At 43.2% G+C, this 16,097-nt stretch overlaps 1 protein-coding gene across 8 annotated transcripts in view; it reads right to left on the bottom strand.

The window, feature by feature from the left end:
• The window catches only part of raraa (retinoic acid receptor, alpha a), a 145,908-nt gene extending 131,424 nt beyond the window's left edge, over nt 1-14,484 (bottom strand). For all 8 annotated transcript variants that reach the window (XM_005721629.1, XM_005721633.1, XM_005721630.1 and 5 more), the window contains exon 1: nt 14,193-14,484. The gene's annotated coding sequence lies outside the window, so the exon portion shown is untranslated. The remainder of the gene's footprint in view (nt 1-14,192) is intronic.
• Nucleotides 14,485-16,097: the final 1,613 nt, after the last annotated feature.

Raw genomic sequence — 16,097 nt, 5'->3', positions numbered from 1 at the left:
AGAGAGAGAGAACATAAACCCCCTGTTCTTGAGGCTCTGACTCTGAGCGGTGGAAAGCCCCTTCAGTGACACATAGATCGCATAACCTCTGTTGACACAAGAGGACACAACTCCCAATGGAAAGATGCAGATTCACACACATACTGATTGCAGGCCAAGGCTCCAGACTGCTATTGTCCTTCAGAGCCATCCAAAGAAAACAATGAAGAGGGTCACGCAAGGCCCCCTGTGGAATGGTAAATAACCAGAGGGAGTGAGACCGAGAGGAAGAGAGGAAGAGACTGAGGAAGTGAGAGAGAGAGATTGAGACTAATCCAGTCTGACAGCGTTATATGGAACACCAAGTGCAAAATATGACCATCTGGGGACAGGTGAATTCCACTAACGTTCAATCATTCAGGAAGAATCTGACACTGCTTGAATGGAAAATATGTCAACTCCATGATGCAGAGAAGAAAAACACACATGAAGAAAGAATGCAAATCATTTCACCTCTATATGGGATTCAGATTTTCTGTAACGCACTTTGAAAATGCAGTGCATTTCTTCAGCCGAGTTTCACATCAATATTTTACCAACTGTAGTGAAATAAAGGGAACCTAAATCTCACGCAGTGCAGGAAACACTCTTCTAATGAGCAAAATCAGTTTAGGTGAGTGCTGCCCAGGTCAAAGCCATGCACAGACAGAAAAAAAAGGAGGGATAAAGTCCAACAATAACAAAGGCTGAGATTGTGGTGATGTTAACCATTCATTAGTGCTGAGTGACCCTTATTATAAAATCATCTTTGTTGTCATTATTCATCTGGCATAAAATGCTGGCCTGTTAATTCAGACTCAGGATGTTGACAATAGGCGGTCTACAAAGGGCTGAGAAGGCACAGTCTCCCTCCCGATTGGTCTTTCATATGCTAATGAGGGAACTGTTTGGGGTTTACTGGCCTGGTTGGAAATGATTTAGGGCGACACCGGTGCTCTGAGCCTTTATGTTAAGGTTGGCCGTAGGGGCTCATATATCACCCTGATCATTAATCAATTAGCGTCTCCTAGCCACCTGTCGGACACATCGGCACACAAAACATTCCTGCCCTTGGGCAGTTGCTAGACGATGATCAGCAGTAGCAGCAGCAGCGCCACTGCTACCTTCTAGCCCCTCGATAGCCCTCCCCGCTCCACTTTATGGTAATACCCTGATGGATTACATAATCACACCCAAATACTGTCACCGACGTCAAGGGCTACTCTCCAAGAGCAGCAGATCTGAGTGGAAGCTGCCACAAACCTTTTACGGGTGCCCCCACCCCCTTACCTCCCAATTCAACACAACGCATTTGCTCTCCGCTGTCACAAACAAGAAAAGAGCGGGCAGAGAGGAATTGATGCGGACCTTGAAGGAGAATCAATAAGCTGACGCCTATTCAAAAGTGCTGAATGCACACCAATGCTGTGTCCTCCGTTGTTTTAAATGCAACTGCCTCCAGTGGGGTATTGATGGTTGCTTGGTATTGACGATGTGGCACAATAGCCAAACAAGTGCGCGATGGAAAGGTTCAAACTAACAGGGCATTTGTGAAATAAGTCCAGAAAAGTAAATTTGTTTGTAGATGAACTAACTGCTGACTTGCAGGGTGACAACCAAGTGCTAAACAAATGCACGGCAGACTTCTAACTAACAGCGCACACTTTAATCGTACACAGCCTGGATCTAAGGGTCTGTTATGGAAAGAGAAGGTGAAAAAAGCTGTGCTGAATTTTTTATGGTCTGGGTTTTTTTCAAAACACCAACTGACTTTGTGATCTCATGGAGTCACTCGAGGCACAGTATGGTGGGACTGAAATACTCCTCAAAGATTTCTGTTAACAGCTGCCCCTCTACTCAACTGCCACAAATTGAGTTTTTTGTTTTTGTAACTGGAGATTTGTATGTAAATTTCACCTCTTATGCAAAGAGCCCTCACTGCCACTAGACAATCCGTTTTCCACAGCCTTGCTTCCTCTGACAATAGACAATTCCCTCCCCTCCCAATTTTTTGCTCCACACTTTTTTTCTGTTATTTGGAACTAATTCTTAAAAGCAGCTGAAGAAATAAGTGGCACTAAAATTAGCACCTAATCCGCCAACCCTCAATGTGAGGACATGGAGAAAGCAGATTTGTCAAGCCTTGATTTAGCAGTATTCTTCCATTATAAAAGTAGCACTCTTCACGCAGCTTAGCAGGACGAAACGGCTCAATCAGTCTCATGTGGAACGTTTAAGCACGAAGGGGGGGGAAAGGATGGTGCAATGGCCTATCTGTGAACCCAGAAAGCCTGGCGTCACAATGGTGCCGTTATTAAGCTGCACTCATTGTTATTCCTACCTGTGTTGCACTTTTCACCTTCTGAGGGTTACCCTTTGAAATAGACATTCGCCATCCACTTCCAAAGCTCCCCCAAAAAACAAGAGCTGTTTTACTGAGGGACCGCAAAAAATCTGGGCCACTATGTAGGATGTGCAATGCTGGACTGGTCACTGGAGACAGAGCTTTTTTCTCCCTTTTTTTCTTTTTTAAAATCCAACCAGCTCAGGCAAGGAGCCAGCTCCCAACATTATCAGGTGGATTTTCAAAAGAACAAAAGCTCCTGTGCAATTCTTTACACTGCCAGTGGGGAAGCATGAAACAAACAGAAACCCCACGAGTGTGTGTGCATACACATAAGCCCATTGTCCTTGATATTTCAGTTGAATTGATTTCAGAAGATTATTTCAATGATAATCTCACACTTTCTTCCATTTGCTTATCTCTCCAGCTATGTCCCAAAAATGGCAGGGATTTAGGTGTGTGCGGGTCAAAACTAAAGCTGAGAACACTGGGAGTGGAGCTATCTGTTCAGGCTTTGCATATCTAATCATGAATGTATTTCAGAGGCCACAGGACAAATAATAGATATCTTTGGAAAGATAAATCAGGAGGAGGAAAACATCTCACACTTGACTGCAAACACGGAAAGTGAATAGCTGTGTTGCCTTGGTATCTGTATGGCGGTCAAGCAGTATTGGAGAGAAAAATGTTGCCTGAGCAGATAAAGGCTATCCACAGGGTTTCAGGGGCAGCTAGAAGACAGCGGGAAGGAGGAGGATGATGGGTGACAGGGCAAAGGCTTGACCTCATGGGGTCAATAGGTGATAAGTAACATTTATCATACTTACCCAAGCTGCTAAATGAAAAACCAGGCAGCTTCTCTTCTTCACATTTCAATGCCCTAACTCCAATGAAGCTCACACTACTGGCAACCAGATGCCCTGTGTTTATGACAGAGACAAATCCTGGAATCCCTAAGTGGAAAAACATGCCATGCTGGCACACAGTAGCGCCACTGAAACATTACATCACTCTGACGATTTAATGAGCACAGCCTGGATCAGATCAGAAGTTTAAATACCTGCCAAAGCTAATATAAAAGCTTGTATTTCACGCTTCATGAGAGAAGCTGAAAAACAAGCTTCATTTGATAGGACAACAATGGTTTCCACGATGAAGGGCTTGTGGTTGAGGGGGAAGCAAGGAGCGCTGTCTAAGTCCTGAACGCAGGGAATCCATGGAGCCACAACTCAACCACAATGATATTCACATGCAGAAAAATGACAAAGAAGCAATTGAGTGTTGGACTAGATTTGGCACAGACCTATCAGAAAGCACCCCACCCCCAGGGGGCTCCTCGACAGTGGCTCTCTGAAGGATCACGGCAGCTTGGTATTGTTTTGGTGCTCTGGACAAGTGGACAACAGTTGTAGTGGGTACCCTGGGCCATAGGCCAACCGAGAACGAAGACAACGTTGTGCAAATGGACAATTAGGGCACACTCACGCAACGGGCATTCATCAAGTGGAGATGACAGCTAATTTCAGGATTAAAACAAACATGGCCTTCTTGTTGGCCATTTCATAACTTGTGCATGGGCAGAGCATCTACAATGAGGCTACTGGAAGAGAAATGCACATTGAAAATACAAGTTAGGGATGGTGGTTCATTTTCATAGACCGCAACTCCAACGCACAGCAATTTTCATATGCTAACACAAACTACATCTTGTCAACTGCAACACTTTCTCCATCAAAGCTCTCGAGCGTTTCAACTTTAAAGTAAGGAGACATTTCCAGGATTTCTCCATCATCTGATCATTTTAACTTTGTAAAAATACATAATGTGACATACAAGCGTCTTTCTGCTGTTGCCGTTTTGTCAGTATCTCGCATGCTAGAAGATGTGGATCCATATTTTTTAAACAGTGGTGTGTTGAGTGTGTGTGCGCCCTAAAGTGAGTGACAGATATCCCATCAGGCTCAGGGAGACATCCTTTTTGCTAGAGTGGGAAAAGCAAAAACGTGTCCTAACAAATGTTTTGTTCTTATCGCAAATTAGAAACAAGGATCCAAATCAATAGTCCTTTTTTCCCCCCTCAGGTAACTGAAGAACTCACAAAAGACGCACAACAGAAACAAGAGTCAGCTGCAATCATTCATGCCTATCAGTTAATGTGACTGCATGCAGCTCAGGCTAGTGCTCTGTTTAAAGTGATGTCTAAATACTACAAGAGATTGCTGTTAGACAAAGCTGACGTTCAGGAGCCCTTTGATTAATGCAAAAGAGTGCATGTCTACAAGGGATGAAGAGAAACCAAAACGATAATTACTGTTATCTTTATACAGGGTTCTTCCTCCAAAAGAGGAATTTTTAGTTCCTCCCAAAAAGGTTTTAGAGTCAGAGAGAGAGAGAAATGACCCCATTGTCATATACAATTTTCAACGAGGTTGACTTTGAAACTCCATTCTGAGTCTAACAAAAACTACACAACGTAAACCCATTTTTCACTTTTCCTAACACTTGCAGCAGTGCACACCTGTTTCTACTTTGTCAGCAATTGAGCTGCTGACCTGCCAACTGAAGACAAAATTATATATACATTCTACTGTCTCCACTATAATTTAGCAATTTCTTTAAACGGTTATGTTAATTAATCAAGTTAAACAGCCAAACGTTACGTTCCAAAAACAGAGAAAAGTGAAAAGGGAGTCTTCTCACATGTGCAAAGGTGTGACAACGGGCAGAGTTCCAAGTGTTCTGCAAGTAGTTTTCTCATCATTTCTCACATTCTTGCTTTCCACCACTGTCCATATTCGCTGTTGAACTTTAACAGTCACTTCTGTGCCGACAGTGATGGTTTGACAGTGAACAGTTTGCGCTCTCCTTCTGACTCTTTTCCTCAAACTCACAGTCTGAGCGGTTTTATTTCTCCACAGCCAGCCTTTTACATATCAAGATAGGAAAAGCCACAGTGTTACTATTAATGATAACTTCAAGAGTCCCAGCAGGGTATACCAGTGAGCCATCATACACGATGTCATTACCCTGTAACTGGCAAATGCAAATGGGATGCAGATATTAAGTGTGTTTGTGTAAATGGCACATGATGAAATTTGTGTAAGACTTCCACATGAAAAGACAACTGCAATATCCCTTTTTATGAGGTCAAACAAAGCAATCTTTGAGTCAAGTCTAGCTCATGATTCGAGTCCTTGAGTGTGGCAACAATCATTTTGTTGACATCTGAAGCTAGTGTTTGCTGCAGGGGTCTTAGGTTAGCAGCTAGAAATACATAACATCACAAGGTATCAGCAGGAACCATTCAACACCAACGTCCCTGGGTTCTTTTGCAATTTTTCCTTTCTCGACTCTGTGGATCCTTTTTATGTATTAACAACAGCATCCTGTTGTGCCTGGATTTGCCCCCACTCTTTTGGATTTTACATAAATGTTCCACAAAGAGACAAATATCAATAAACAGACTTGTTGTTATTAAGAGGTGCCGCTTGGATGGGGGGAAAAACATAGTATTGCACTAGAAAGATTCACGGTTATCAGTGATGTAGTAATGCTTTAATTTACAAATAACCTAATCCAGGAATAAAACACACACAACTCAAAAAATAGTTTGTGAGTGTATCAAACCTAAAGCATTCTAAGTTTGTTGCAGAGTTATCTGTGGGATGAAGAATGAGGCCATTTTTTAAAATATGCTAAATCTCACCAATCCATTGCCCTCCTTAATTTTCTAAAGCAGGGGTGGGACTGTTGTGGAGGGCCACAACAATAATTTTACAAGCAGAATTAAATCCAGCTTATTTGTGCAGCAGTCCACAACAGTCCCAGTTTCTCACATGACCCTCTTGGGGAAACTAATTGCCCACCTCTGCTCTAAACACCACAGGGCACTGCAGTAAAGTGTCTTCATAATGTAGTGGTTTACACATTCACGATGCAAACGAAAGCCCGGTGGTTTGATTCCGGGAGGGGACATAAATCCCTCTGGGGTTGCGTCAGGAAGGGCATCTGGCGTAAAAATGTGCCAAATCAAATATGCGGAGCTCCCCGCTGTGGCGATCCCTCGTGAATAAGGGAACAGCCAAAAGTAGCTTTCTTTATCAGGGCGTTGCAGTGAGTGAACCAAAGGAGTGTTACCAAATAAAGCGTGAAGTATTAACAAAAGCCCCTTTTGGATATCAGCTAGAATTACAGCCTCACACTTGAATGCCTCTGGCAACCAAGTCAAGCTGCAGTTTAGAATCATCCCTGCTTCTGTTATAAGGGCACCGAATAACATTTAATGAACATTTGGTTATAAAACGTCATCGGTCCCTCCGTTTCCTCTGGGCATTTGAGTGATTTACTAGTTACTACTAAGCACATGACTTAGAAAATTGTGAAAAACATTTGAGGTCACAGTGAACTTGAACTTTGACCACCAAACACTAATCAGTTTATTCTTGAGACCAAGTAGATGTTTACGCCAGATGTAATTGCAATTATTGAAATGACAAGAATGACAGGGATGGGATGGGAGGTCAGAGCGACTTTCCCTTTAAAAAAATAAAAATAAAAATAAAACAAAGAGTTTTTGTGCTAAATTTGAAGAAATTCCCTCAAGATTCTCATTAGATCTTACAAGCACAAGAATGGAACTAGTGGGCGATGAGTAAATATACTCTCACCATAACAAAAGAGTGTTTGAACGTGGAAAGCACCTCTAAAAAGGTCAACAGTTGGCTAAAACCTGCACTCAAACCTCAGTATGTCTACATCCTGTTCAGACCTCCATGCCACAAGAAGCATGCATGTCACAATGCAAAGCAAAGGCACCAAACTATAAAGTTCGGGTCCAAACAGATGTGGATGAATTCAATGATAAAAGTCAGCGTATGAATTGGCAACAAAATTGAGCAGGCAGTGACAGATTACGAATACGTACAAATGTGAGGTTCTGTGGATATCACTCTGAAACATGAAGAAGAGTGATGCAGAGAAGCCTGCTGGAACAGAGTCAACACACTTTACACGCACAAGGCCTGGAAACAACACGCTTGGGGCTTCCACCTTCATTGAGATGAAAATGGACTTCCTCGAGAGGAAATAAAGCCATTTTTAACTCCCCCCCCCTCGCTTCGAGTCGGCCTCCCATAATATGCCCAGTCAATGGACTGTGGGTCTATTCAACTGCAGGCAGCCCACAGCACAGCCATAAATAATGTAGGGCAGCTCACATGAAACCCTAATCACCATTGTGCTGTCACCCAACAGAGAAGATTGCTTGTTTAATTTACTGCACCGCATCTGTCTCAGTTCTGCCCAATTTAGTTTCAGAGTTTCAGCGGGCAAGTACTCCAAATATTTATCAATATGCTTTTCACACAATGCCAAATCAATAAAAAACAAACAAATAAATAAATAGTAATGTGTAATTACGTCCGGCTGTGTTTGTCAAAATTATTTTGGTGGGGTGGGGGGGTGTTTGTTTGTGCTCTTTGGGGTGATGATGTGCGTTTTTGTCCTGAACAACAAACCAAAAAAACCCAAAACTGCATCTTGTGTAACAACAAAGGCTGGCTGAGAAAAAGCCATCAACACTCAATAACCAGAGCTCATTACTGGCAATATACAACATACTTCATTACATTACTATTCCATTAGCATGCTCCCATTTGCATATTCCAGTCACCTCCTTACCGAGGCAGTTGATCATAAATGGCAGCCATATGCTGTGTGGTGCGCCATATTACAGAATTATTACTGCGACACAATAAGCAAAAAAAAAAAAAAAGTGAATTATGTTGACATGAAATGAAGTACAAAACCAATCAAAAGGATCCGCCGTTAACGATAGCGTCTCGCAGTCTCATTGGCTGAAAGTGTATCATTTCAGGCCACAGGTTATGGTGCCTCGGTAAAAAAAGAAAAAAAAAATCTGCAAGCCTGACAGCCTAGTTTAACAGACAGGGTGCATTTCTGCTACACCTCCTTTAGTTGTACTGTACATCAAGTTTGTTCATGTCTAAACTGCCAAAATAAACATTGTTTTGCTGTTTTTATTGGAAAAATTGATTGGGGCACAACAAAGCTACAGAAAAGTAAATGTAATTGGTTTTAAAAATTCTTTTCTACATTCTTTTTGGGTATTTCTGGCTTTCCATCACCTTCTCCAGCTGCAAACGCAGAAATCCTGTCATCTAATGGGCTCTGTGCTGCAACGTTCCAGCACGACGATGATTTGGTGTGATGGCTCTTCATCGGGGCTGGCTGCATTGAGATGACAGACCATGGAGACAGAATAAGTAGCAGCGGCTCACTAGCTTCACAGACTCGGCGGGCACAAGCCAAGACAGCAGAGCAGTACGATAACGATGCTATGTGCCGAGCCACTTACAGGAGCTGCCTATTCGTGCTAGCAGCAGCGAGCGCGGTATCATCTTGTTCAGGACCATTATCTCACCACCGCTCTGTTCTCCTCACACTGATAAATGTGGCCTATAGCAACTTGAGCTAATGTGCAAGCAGCTGCAACCACGGCATCTGGGTAATACACTGTTGACGGCCAGATACGCCCACACAGGAGGCACAATAGAGAGGATTTGTTCCACTAAAATCAGTGTGAAGATGCCTTGGTTTGTGCAGTGGTTTAACATTAGCCAATGCTACTTCTCGGGAAGGACGCGGGAGCTGTCAACCGCCTCACTTAGAGAGATGTTTGTTTGTTTTTTTTAAATGGGGAGCAGACCAGCCAAACGTTATCCTCCAAGTAAGAACTAAAATATCAGTGTAACAAATCAAGGCAGAAGATGAGACTAAATCTGCATTTTCTCTTACACACCTTTTTGGAAATATTTAACTAACAAATACATTCAAATTACATCGGTGTCAGCAAAGTGGACATGAAAACTGAATGCTATGACTGACTGCACATTCACAGTTGGCACAGAGAAATACGCATATTATCAAGAAGCACTTAAGGACAGATTGGTCGGTCAGACATCTGTGTAAGTGACACTGGCTATCTAGCTAGCTGTCTGACTCATGACAGCAGAAGGTTAACTTGGCAGCTCAGCTGTACAGCGCAGCTCTAAAAGGAATATTAACAGCATGTCCCTCAGTGCTGACGGAGAGAGAAAGAAAAAGCAGAGAAAAAGGAGAGATGGAGAAAACGCAAGGAGCAAAAGGGGTGGGTGTGCAAATCCAATTTCCAGTGACGGTGCGTTCAGGATCACCGTTTCGCTAAAAGAACATATCATCTGTCAAAGTTAATGGCAGTGTCCTCGGGAAAATGAAGGAAAATAGAATGAAGACCGTTCATTAAGAAGGTGGGGGACGGGGGTGTGTCGAAGCCATCGGTCTGCTCCGCCGTCTCCGCGGGAAAATAAATATATACCCGAGCTATTATTTGTGCATTTAGAAGGTGGCAGTGCAGTCGCAATCAAGAGCCAGTTCACATGCGGCAGAAGTAATATTAGTGCAGGAGCAGTCTGCGGGCTCAAACACCGAGCTATCGCTGGGAATGAAGAGGTCGCCCGGGCTGCCTGGGAGGACGGTTGGCAGGCTAGCTAACAGGCCCAGCCAGGCTGTCTCTCACTCAGAACTGTGGATGTACTCAGTGGAAGCAATTGATACCATTGTTTTATGGAGAGGAGGGTGGAGGGGGATTAAGAAGCAACAATAGGTCTCTTTCACTGGAAATGTCAGCCGTCACGCTGGGGGACTGTCCGACTGGGCAGAGACACTTCTGCAAAAAGCCAAGGTACAAAGTGAGTGTGGAAAATAGTATGAAATTCTGTGACAAGTGCAATGAAACGCTGCGACACAGGCCAGAAACATCCACATGCCAGCTGGTAGAAATGCAATCTCAAACATGCAAAATAAGCTGTGGGAAACTTTACAACAAAGATCAGTCAAGCCATGTCAACCATAAATACAACCCCCTCAGTGTAGTATTATTTTATGTGATCTTGAAGTGGGGAAGGGGATCAGCGCTTCAATTCTGCAGTAAAACATCAATGGTTTCAAGGTCTATCAAAACAATGTGCAGCTCGAAACAGATTCTAAATCAATAACCTGGATAATAGGTTATATGGGTCTTTAGCTCAGCCTCATTAGGAAAAAAAGGAGACAATCGTGGCCTCATTCTTCAGGCAAATTAACATAGCGAGGAACCTAAAATAACAACCGATGATCCATTCTGGGACGTTTTATTAAGAGACTATACAACAGAGAGACACAAAGTTCTTTCTCTGAGTGCTTTGATAACCCAGCTGGCCTTGGACCTCTTTGAAAATGTTGCTCCGAAGGGTTGAGGTGAATATAAAGAACAAATGGAAGCGAGGCAGCCTGCCGCTTTAAGACTGAGATGATACCAAGTTATTCTACCACTCTGACCTAATTGCTCTCTTGCTCTCCCAACATGAACACTGGGAGCTGTGCACTCTGACACGTAAAGATTATTTAATACCATCAAAGCCATTAAAAAAAGGAATAAAAGGAAGGCAGCATAAAAAGGAAGGGGGAGTTAACCCTCACGTGACTGGCAGCACCAGGCACGCTAGTTTGCTATGTGGAGAGCTACAGAATTGGAATCAGTATGCAAAAGCAGGCCTGTCTAACTGCCGCCGGCCAACATGAGCGGAGCTCCCACATCACAGCGGCTCTCCCCCTCCAAAAAAAAAAAAAAAAAAAAAAAAAAAATCCCACTCGGCTTCAGCTACACTCTCCTCCCACCCTTCTTCTCTCCTGCTTTTCCCACACTCGCCCCAGTCCCAAAGGCAACGACTACGTCATTGGGCACCACAGAAAAACCACAGTAATATCCTAATTTATTTCTACTTATTCTGACAGACCGTGGGCCCGTTTCATTTGGGTCAAGGCTGGTTTTATTAGTGTAAAGCCACACTGTGCGGTTCCACTGGACTCCATTTGTAGAAGCATGTTTGCTGCTTACTACTCTTTACGGCAGCATCAGTAGTCAAACACCTGTGCACACCAAATAGATTCTAAGAAATAAAAGACAAAAAAAGAAACAAACCCCAATCTTCACATCAGTTTTTCCTATTTACAGCAAGTCGAACTCTTATTTCTGCTGTGTGGTTTTCACTAACAAAACATCTAGCAATCAAAATCTGACAGGGCGTTGGTGCGACTGGGGTAGAGGTGTTTACCATTCAAAAAGCACTGGGTGACACCTCTAGTTGCAGTGAACTTGGTTCATCTGTCAGCACATGCTGACTTCGTACTGTACAGTCATAACCTCGTGAGTCAGCCTGGCACATCATCGACAGGGTAGCAGGCTACTGTGGCCAGCAAGACTACTACAATCAAAGCACCTGACAGACGCCATCCTTATAACGGTAAAAGAAGAAAAGAAAAACATACTTAAGTCCAAAAGGAGGTCACTAAAAATGCATTAATTCAATACACAAGCCTTATTATAGTGATATAATATTACACCACATATACATATTAGTATATAAGTGTGTGAATTGTGCAAAAAAAAAAAAAAAAAAAAGAAAACCCCAAAAACTAAAACAAACCTTCAAATAAATTCCTCTCATCAAGAACAATCCAAACAACCGTTAATAACTCACCACGTATCATCTGCTGAATTCACTAGTTCCATGTATGATGAGAAAAACTGTCATCACATGTAACCAAACTCATAGAGCAAGGAGCTACTGACTCACCACTGCCATGCCAAACCAACAACAACAAAAAAAAGAGAGAGAGAGACAAAAAACCCTTTCTAGTGTTTGAGTCGAGTCTAAAAACTATAGAGGAAGCAGAGGGACACGCCGAGGGCGTGGGGGAGGTGAGGTGGCAAACTGAGTGTGCCACTGCCTCTGCTGACATGATGATACATTTAGGGCACACGAGGCCTTTGACTGGCACGGTTCACACGAGAAGAGTCGCTGCTTTCCGCCAACACTTGTCACAGAAGTTCTGACTGCATCACAGAAACCACTCCTGTCACTTTTTTTACTAACAAATGCGACAGTGGGCAGTATGACTAGGTCTTTAGATCTTTAATAGACCTTCTGAGAACAAAAAGAAAAACCCAAAAAAAAACAACCTTTAAAATCTTACTAGCATGAAAACGGCGTGTGACTGCAGGAAACCCTTTCTCTGAACCTCGCTCAATTAAAACACTACTATGAGATCTGCTCGCGAGTGCCAGTATCATGCCTTTCATATAACCCCGCAGCTTATCGGGAACTGTATTTTTAGAACACAATGATGAGCATGCGTGACATCAGATCAGGTACCACAAGATGGCTAGACAGCAAACACAACAATTTTATGCAAAATGTCTGAAGGTTATTATCAAAAATTTTCATCAGAGTGACAGCTTACTGGGTAGGAAAGAATAATCTTGTATTCAGGCCAAGCCTTGCCAAACCGTGGTGAGGGCACAGCATTTAACTGTGAATCACACCAAGACGGGAGGTGACAGGGTGGGAAAACCCTCAAACACCCCAGATTTCCCAGTGAGTGACTCTTCCCCTAATGCATCTTGCTCTGAATGTCACAGACTGTCACAGGAAAGGTCGGGTATCTTTTTTCCTTTCAGTGCCACCCTGCGATCGCTTCCCCCTGAAAACAATCAGTCTGCCCTGCTCTGCAGCCAGCAGAGAAGATCTAGAGAGTCATAGCTTAAATAAATAAATCACTCAACAAATCCTACACAGGAAATGAGGGTTCATTCAAACACAGGGAAACATCTCTACAAAGTACCGCTATCAACAGAGGGTACAGAACACTGTAATCTGTGGTTTATAAGACAACATTTTACAAGACAACACTGCAGGATTTTGATGCTGCAGGGTATACTTAAAGACTCCTGACATTTAATTTGAGGTGATGCAGACGCCTTAAATCGCCACATTATCTTGACAGCAGATAATCGAGAGTGTTAACAAATTGGGGGAGATATCTGTCAGTTTGCCAATGTACCTTAAGGCTATAAAGAAAAGCAACAGAAAAAAAAGCATGTGGCTGTTTTTGTTACAGTACTTTTTTTCTCCCTTCTCGGGTCAGCTCAGTTTCAGAGCACCTTGAAAGTATTGCAAGCAGTGGCTGGTGCCTCTAGTCTGCACACCGAGGAAGTGGCTCGGTATTAATTATGCACTGGAGCAAAGTTTACCTCCAGCCTGAAGTAGCCCACAGCCAAACAATGGTGAGCGAAATGTGCATAACGCACCATGTGAAATGAAATACTATCTCCCCACATTCCGCTGTCCCGACGCTGCCAAAAACACTAGCTTTTCTCTGAGAGGGTAACAGAGACACCCAGACACACATTACAGGGTTTTCCCCTCCTCCTCTTTTAATCCGTAAATCCCCACTTTCTCAACAGCCAAGCTAGGTGGACACCGAAACGGCTCTGCTAATTAAGTAAAGGAAGCTGTCAGCACTTAAATGTGACCCGGTGTCTTTCCGACCTCCACCTAGGCAAAGACGCGTTAGCTCTGACATGCTAGCCGACCTAAGAAGCGTCGGATTCGCACACTATAACGTCGCTCGGTTAAACACACCTATGGTTTATTTTTTATTTTTTTTGCTTAATTGGCCATGAGAACGCCAACTTGACAGGGAGTTTTATGGTCAGGCTGTCCAGTACGCTTCTGACAATGAACGGCGTTAAAACAAACAAACAAACAAACAAAAAACTGTCACACCCGTGCATTTAATGACCGTGCCGACTCGTGACGCGTTCAAAGTCCTCCAGGTGTAAAGCGGACAGGTTACTACGGTGCCTGGCTAACCCCCCGAAGGAGACCCGAGAGCTGGACACATGCTGTCAAATGTTGTCTAGCTGTCAATGACAAGTGTATGGTAATACCTGGGACCTGTTGACTCCTCCTCCTGCCGCTGCTGCTCGCCTCGGACTGCTGCTGGAAGTTCAGTCGCGCCGCTGTATTTCTAACGCGGGTTGTAGTCTCTTTTTTCTTTTCTTTTCTTTTTTTTTGAAAGTTTTCCGCCGACTTCTCAAAATCTCCAAAAAACGGTGGCCCACACGAGCGCTGAGTGAGTTAACCCCTACCGGGCAAACAGCGGGTAAGAAGTCGGCGAGTGGCGTTCAGAGAGCAAGCAAGTTCGAAACGACGTTCGCAGAAGCAACCATGGCAGTCACGTTCTCTGGCTGTGAAATCCAACACCAGCCCTGACCCCGCCCCCTTTCTCTTATGGGGCCTGTCATCGAAAAAGTGGATGTCCTGTTTCTCTCCAGATGTGCTCCGCGCGCTGCTGCAACCAAGCGAGGCAACAAGAAGGAGCACTCACTTTGTTTTGGTTGCATTTTTAATGCGTTTCTTGCAGCTCGTTTATGCTCCATTAAAAATAAATAAAAACACAGTTTTCTGTCATTCTCTGTATCTAAACAATGAAACCAAGCACACAGTACAGACATGAATTTTTATTATATATATATTTTATTTACTTTTTTTTTTTGACAAAACAGCTTCAACCTAAAATGATTTTTAAAAATTCAGTGATGTTATTAACTCCATATCATCGCGGTGGGACGGGAAAGCTGTGCAGTCTTTCTGATTTTTGTTCAAATATGTATTATCAGCATAAAATTTTAAACGATCCCGCCGCCGTTGCGTGACTATGTCTCGGTGTCATGCTGAGAACACCATTAAAGCCTCTAAAATATCTTCCATCGCAGGTTGTGCTGTTCCCTTTTGTCACACCGCATTTGGGCAGTCGGCTTCTTCTGTTTAATCCTCCACTCAGAGGAATGCTCCACCTGAGCGCATAAAGAGGGGCCGCGCTGTCAGTGGCTTTCAAGCATAATTATGCATCTGTTTAACAGCCATGTGTTCGGTTAGTCTGCATTTTAATTTTGTAACACGCACCTTACATTTGTCTATGTTTAAAGAGCTGTTATGCATATTATACGGTACTGTGCAAAAGCCTTGAGCCACCCATAATTTGGGAAATGGATAAAGGGATTACTCAACAACATGTGCAAACATACAAGTAAATACAGAATATGAAGCAAAAACTGAGTGTTTTTCTGACAAATTTGATCATATTTGGTAGGATCACCTAAATTCTACTACACTCTCTGTGCTCCTTCAATATTGCTATTCTCTGCTTCAGTAGTGTTGAGCTCCGGACTTTGGGGAGGCCAGTCTATGGCTGAGAGTGTTCCATGTGTTTTTCTATCCAGGTATGCTTTTACTGCATTGCTAGTATGTTTGGGACCATTGGTGTGCTGAAAACTGAAGCAGATGTTTTCCAGATGACATTGTGGATCCAAATCTGACTGTACATTTCTGCATTCACAACTCCAACGATTTTGACAGAATCTCCGATTCCACTGGCTGAAAAGCAACTCCAAACTGTGACAGAGCCTCCACCATGTTTTACAGAGTTTTACGTACTATTTTTGATTTGTTTTGTTTTTTTGCTTGAATAATTCACAGGTCCCTGTTAGGTGGGTTAACAAACAATGGTCAGGTACAAGGACTGGACTGAAAAAGAGTGAAAAAGCAATCGATGTCCAAAGAAAAACCACAAAGCACTTGCTTCGATAAAAAGGTTCACTGTGGGGACCAACATTTATATCTGCCTTCCCAGAACCACTACTGTTGTACTTTTACCTGTGTCTTTGAAGGCATACTATTAAAAGTAATCAGAAGCGATGGCTAACTGCTTGAACAAAATGCAAACAGGTTTGTGTGGATATGCCGTCATCAGCTGTAGCACTGGTGAGTGTATACAGACTGGGTAATCCAGT

The sequence above is a fragment of the Pundamilia nyererei genome, unplaced genomic scaffold (assembly GCF_000239375.1).
Source record: "Pundamilia nyererei isolate P.nyererei 1_Seehausen unplaced genomic scaffold, PunNye1.0 scaffold00005, whole genome shotgun sequence".
NCBI classification, from domain to species: domain Eukaryota; kingdom Metazoa; phylum Chordata; class Actinopteri; order Cichliformes; family Cichlidae; genus Pundamilia; species Pundamilia nyererei.
The sequence above is the reverse complement of the archived record's forward strand: the minus strand, read 5'-3'. Positions and strand labels throughout refer to the sequence as shown.